The 6,625-nt window shown below is 32.4% G+C and overlaps 1 long non-coding RNA gene across 1 annotated transcript; it reads right to left on the reverse strand.

Annotated features, from left to right (window-relative positions):
- On the reverse strand, positions 3,600-5,379 carry LOC110264738. Its single transcript, XR_002350908.1, has 3 exons — positions 4,805-5,379; positions 4,248-4,376; positions 3,600-3,954 (listed from the first exon to the last, which is right to left on the reverse strand). It is a non-coding gene; the product is annotated as an uncharacterized LOC110264738 (long non-coding RNA).

Here is a 6,625-nt window from a genome sequence, read left to right on the forward strand (position 1 = left end):
GTTATAATTGATGATGATATAAAATATTATAATTTGAAGTTATAATTTATTAAAATTATCTCTCCCTCTCGCCCTATAAACATACAACGAAGAAGAAAATTTAATAAAAAAAAGAATTAAAGTGCACTTTAAAAAAGTTTAAAATTAAAATGTGCCTTGCCGAGAAAAAAAAAGTGCTGAAAGCAAATTTTCCATGATCAGTAGTTCAGAAAAGCAAAGTATATATATCCCAAAAACCTAATCATGTATATGAAAAATGTGTGATGTGATTCAAGCTTTTCAAAAATTCTTTTCTGAACACTATGACTCACAAATATAAAAGTTAAATTTTATTTTTTAAAATCTAAATAAACAGAACCAATCCAAATCGTAGTAGTTTATATAAATTTGGATCGGATTTAAAAATAAAATTAATCGATCCAATTCAAATGGCATCAATAAATTATATACTTCAAATCCAATTTATTTTTTTGGGTAAAGTATACTTTTTGGTCTTAAATTTTTTGAAAAATTAGTCGTCAATAGTATATTTGATGCAAATAAAAAATTTCTGGGACAAAATTGAAACAAAATAAAACTTTGGGATATTTTTAAAATTTTTTTCAAATTTTAGAAAAAAAATATACTTTACCGCACTACAACAAATTTGGGCTAAGGCAACCCTTCAAAAATATTGCCTATAATAAGAAAAAGTGATGCCTTTGATCAAAGGCAACATTTTTCGACAAAATGCAACGCTTTTTGGGGGTTGGCTATACGGCCGTTACCTTAGGTCTAAGGCAACGTTTTTTTGCATCAAAGGAAATCCTTTTCGTGGTAACATTTAAAAAACGTTGCATTTTCTACTAAAAAAAAGCAACTTCGTATAAGGGTTGTCTTAGAGGATCCTGTTAGGATTTGGTTGAATTAGTCCCACATTGCTTAGGATAGCAAATGGAGTGGGTGGCCTAGGCTATAAATATGAGGCTAAGTTCTCCATATTTTTTGCACCAGTCGAAAATACTTAAAGCTTGTATCTGACTTTTCTTTTCCTCTATACTCTTTGATTAGAAAGTGTTGTGAGGTGTAGTTAAATATTTGCTTTGAGAGTGTGGGTGTACTGGAGTGCCGGTGTTAGAGAGAAAGAAGTCTATGTGTTGTAACAATTTTCACATAGTGATATTCTCTGGTTGTCACTTGACAACGGCCGTGGTTTTTTCTCCAGTAATTGGAGTTTCCACGTTAAATTCTTGTGTTGTGATTGTGTCTATTTTATTTCTCTGTGAAAGGTATTTTCTCAAGGGAGAATGGTGTAAATATTCCCAACATGTGGTATCAGAGCTTCGGTTCGGTGGGATTTATTCTTAGTATGCTCTGTGGTTGCAGCCTAGTCCGACCTTCCACATCAGAAAAGAATTTTGTCCTGTGACTTGAGGTTGATCTTTGGTTACTGTTGTTGTTGCTGGAAGGCAGTGTGACACTGTGAGAGTGCAGTTTGGAAAGGTTCTGGCTAAGGAAAGACTTAGTATTTAAGTGTGTCCATTGTGACCCACCTCTTTTTTCTGGGGACCCTTCCTAGTGCACGGTCTACAGTTGAGTTATACTATTTCAGTATTCGGTTGCAACAATGTCAGGATATTCAAGTGCTGTGAAGATGAAATAGAGAAATTTGATGGAAGAATCAATTTTGGCTTGTGGCAAATACAAGTCAAGGATGTGTTGATACAATCAGGTTTGCACAAGGCGTTGAAGATAAGAAGTATTCTCATGGTATTGCCGCACTGCCATGGATAAGGATAAGTTGTGGCAATCGGGTCCACAATTGCACACGGGCATTGGTTGGCGTTGAGATGCAAGGTGTGTGGCAGAGTTATGTCGATGGCTGATGAACTTCCAGGAAAAGCCAATTTGAAAGTTGCACCATGAATTTTCAGCAAGGTTTCGATCTGTACCAAGGCGAAATGTTTTGAGTGGTCTAATTCCAAGTGAGTATACTTTCATGGTGGAGTATGATAGTTCTCTGAACTATGATTGTCGGTATAGACAATGGCAGCAAAGAATTGTCGGTATTGACTATGGAAGCTGAAGATGTGTGACTATTTCAATCAAGGTGGAGATTGTTAGGATTTGGTTGAATTAGTCCCACATTGCTTAGGATAGCAAATGGAGTAGGTGACCTAGGCTATAAATATGAGGCTAAGTTCTCCATATTTTTTGCACCAGTCGAAAACACTTAAAGCTTGTATCTGACTTTTCTTTTCCTCTATACTCTTTGATTAGAAAATGTTGTGAGGTGTAGTTAAATATTTGCTTTGAGAGTGTGGGTGTACTGGGGTGCCGGTGTTAGAGAGAAAGAAGTCTATGTGTTGTAACAATTTTCACATAGTGATATTCTCTGGTTGTCATTTGACAACGGCCGTGGTTTTTTCTCCAGTAATTGGAGTTTCCATGTTAAATTCTTGTGTTGTGATTGTGTCTATTTTATTTCTCTGTGAAAGGTATTTTCTCAAGGGGGAATGGTGCATTTTGCCCAACAGACCCAAACACAACACATAAAAAATTACTTTATTGCAACACTTTTTATGAGTTGTATTTTTTAATATATAAAGCAACACTTGTATAAATTTTTCTAAGTTACTTTTTCATATACCTAAAGCAACACTTGTATAAATTTTTCTGGTTATTTTTTTGTGTTACCTTTTTAGATATCTATAGCAACACTTATCTAAATTTATTTAAAATTGTCTTTTTCAAGGGATATATAGCACACTTTAATAAAATTTAACTATTTAAACTAAATTTAATAGATAGAAAAATAAAGATAAGCTAATATATTGCATATATATTAAATTAAAAAGTTGTTTCAAATTCAACTAAATAAATTCTAAAAACATATACAGTTGCCAATTCAAATAAAAATACACATAACTAAACAACAACAAAAAAACAGAATTTCTTATGAACTTTGACAAAAAAAAAAGTAAATGCCCAATTTTATCAGCTTCCGTTCTCTTCGTCAATTCTTCCATAATGCTATTGTTAGGGTTGATCTCTATATTCTTTTTGTTAGACATGTAGTCAGTCATGCCGTTGTCTCTCAAGGCCCAAGCTTTCATAATCCTCTCCATGTTTGCAGTCCAACCATACTCACCAGTGACCAAACAACAAGTAACGTATTAACCTAAAGTCCTAAACATCTTCGTATCATAAAATACCCTCTACAAAACCCCGAATCAAAGTAAATGTGCAAAAGCATCATAAAACAGCAAATTCAAGATAAGAAAATTCTTTACATTTTCCAGCATCATAAAATTTGAACATGTATTTATTTAAAATTTTATTTATCATCAATTTAGTAATTTTATTTTCAAAACTTAACAAGCTTTTAATTTATGACAAAAATATGAATAAAAACTGACTCGGACAAGAAAACCCAATACATAATCCCATTCAGATGACCCTTTTTAAAAAACACCATTGTCGTCAACAAATTGAAACATAAACAAATGGATAGCAATATAAAGAACATCTTATGAGCAACAAGAACAGGATCCACAGAATTCCAATAATGTTAAGAGTAGCATGGATAGTTCAATATATTACGTATGTACATGAAGATGGGAATTGCGAAAGCTATTTACGTTATGAGAAGCACTAACATTGTCTTTCTTAGTTCTTAAAATACAGCACTAACATAGATACATAGCAATAACAAGTGCACAAAATTAGCATTAGCATAATAAACAAAAAAGAAAAGTTCTAACATTCATTCATTCATGGTTATGCCGAGTGAGGTTCCACCAACTGACCTTCCTTTACAACTTTGCGATGATCCAACTCAACAGAATCGAGATTCAGATCTGGGAAAAGGTACCAAACTTGATCAACAGCATTCTGAAATGATACCTTTATCGATTTGTTCCATTTCTGAAGAAGAAATGTTCTACCACATCTTCATTCTAAGCCAATGTTAAGCTAATATACAAAGAAGGTATTTGTAAGGATAAATAGCATGAGACTTTGCAATACTTTTTTAAATTAAAAAATAAAAAAAATGAGACTTAATCATCCATTTAGTATTCAAATTATAAAATGGATTTTTTAAATCCAAACAATTTAATAGTAAATAACTAGCAACAAACCTATGGCTAGTTGAAACCAATGAACATGCCAATTAATCACCATGCCATGACTAAGAAACACCTCTAAAAAATTATCTTATAATTCAAAACACAGTTACACAAGTCCTATGTATAATTTGCACATACCTCAAAAATATTAGAATACCTTAGAAGGCTTAGCACCCCATAAAATCACTCACGGTCAAAATTGACGCAAGCCATAAGCTCCAGCGGCCAGAATTTCCAAGCTCCACTACATATTACATCAGCATCTCCCTACAAGACAACAATAATGATATATATGATATCAAATAGCACTGAAAAAAAAACTAAAGAAAAACACAGACACCCTAAATTAAAATTTTAATAGTGTCTCAAACTGCTCTTTTTGTTCCTTTTTTCTTGTTCTTTTTCCTTTAAGTTGAATTCTACTGAAAAGCAGTGAAAATTAAAACTTGAAATTCAACAAAATATCAATCAAGCCAGTCCAAACAAATTGAAATTCCAGATTCAAGAATCATAATAGCATGCTTAATTAGCTATGAACTAAGACAAATGCTGATAAGAAAATCCTAATTTTAATCTAAAGTAACCTAATCAGCCAAAATAAGTTTGACTAAATAAAATTATTAAGTAAAAATTAAAATCTAATTAAAATATAATGAATTAAATCAGAGAACAGTAAAATGAGTTTTTACAAAAACCTGAAAATTGAAGAACAAAACAAGAAGGCAGGGGTGATGAGGTTGCAGCTGAGGGGTGGTCATCGTGTTGCCAAAGCAATAGACCAGTTGAGGTGGTCGCCGTGATGCATCAAAGCTCGCTAGCGGAACAGAGGTGGCTACGGTTTTTACATCTCCGATTCGCAAATAGGAAGATGCAAGAAAAAAGAAGAGGGAGAAAGAGAAGAAGAGTAGGGAGAAGGGTTTCTCACCGGTGGAGGTTTGGCGCAGAACGAGGAGTGCACCGCGCTGTCGCCATCGAGAAGCCTGCATGGAGAAGAGCACCGCGCCGTCGCCGTGGAGGAGAGCACCGCGCTGTCACCGTTGAAGAGAGCACTGTGTGTCGAGCTGCTGTCGCCGTTAGCGTCGTCGATTATTGGAGCTGGTAATGGAGAACGAAGAGAAAGGGTTTGCGCGTGGGTGTATTATTGGCTTCCGTGGCTTGGTAATTTTAAGGCTTAGGACTCTTTCAATTTCAAATGAACTGAGAAACAAATGTTTTTTTTTCAAGTTATTTGATAGGAAAAATAATCGGTGGGAATATAATAAAAAGTTTCTTCTAAAATTTTTAGTTATAAAAAATGTTAGGCAATTTTTTATAAATGTTATTTATTCAATTTTTTTACAACCTTTATAAAATATTATATTTTTATTTAAAAATGTTGTCTTAAATTTTGTATAATGCAACATTTTCTAAGTGTTATTTTAGATATCAAAGACAACTATTTTAGTGGGTGGCCAAAAATTTTGTTATCTTTGTCATACTTAAAGGCAACTCGTTAAAAATGTTGTCTTTTCTATCTAAGACAACATTTGTTAACTGTTGCTTCGGATAAGGGTTATCTAAGGCAAAAATATTGTAGTAACCCTATTTTTTTTTATCAAAATCGAGCCAAATCACACCGCTAATACTAAAACATATACTTCATGACAAACAACGTAAAACACACTACCCCTCAATCATCTTTTTCAATAAAACGTTTGAGGCAGAACAAAACTAAACCATCGTATGTAATGCCATGCAAAAAGACATGTTAGGTTCGTGACTAGGTGTGTTTATGTTGGAGGTTTTTCCCCTTTTTAAAGGGTATAACTTGCCCCTTAAAATAATGTTGATGATTTAAAATTTGAAGGGGCGTTATTATCTCTAGAAAAGTATGGTGGTCAAAAAGGAGGGATTTCTTTAGAAAGAAAGTAGGTAGCGTTCTGTTTCTTTCTATATGCGCCATGCATGCTTTTGTTTTGAGCAATAATTGCATTTTATTTGTCATATGATAGTGTACGAATTCGCAAAATTGATATGCATGCATCCATCTTAATGTGCTATTCATTCGTGTCCAATTAAGTTTATAGCTAGCCAATTCTACTTTTAATGATAAAGCATTGCCATTATTGATATATTATACATTTTTTTTATTAATCACAACTTAGGTCGGTGATTTATTCAAGAAACTGACAAAAGCGTAAAGTTGAAGCAATTTTTTTAACGTGAGTTTAATTTTGATGTATTGAAAGTGTGAAATATTTTATACAAATTTATAATCATATTTATTTTTTTAGATAATTATTTATGCAATTAATATAAAAGATAGTTATTTTTATTGATGAAATATCATGTTATTGAATGTATATGTAAAATTATTTTATACTAATATTGTACTAAAATTAAATTCTTTTTTATATATAATAAATATGATGAACTTATTACACTCTCATTTTTAGGGATATTTTTTGTAAAGGCTCTAAATTAAAGCCATTTGATAAATATTTGAAAAAAAAAATATCTTTGAATGGTTTTTAATA

This window comes from Arachis ipaensis, chromosome B07, assembly GCF_000816755.2.
Source record: "Arachis ipaensis cultivar K30076 chromosome B07, Araip1.1, whole genome shotgun sequence".
In the NCBI taxonomy this organism is placed as follows: domain Eukaryota; kingdom Viridiplantae; phylum Streptophyta; class Magnoliopsida; order Fabales; family Fabaceae; genus Arachis; species Arachis ipaensis.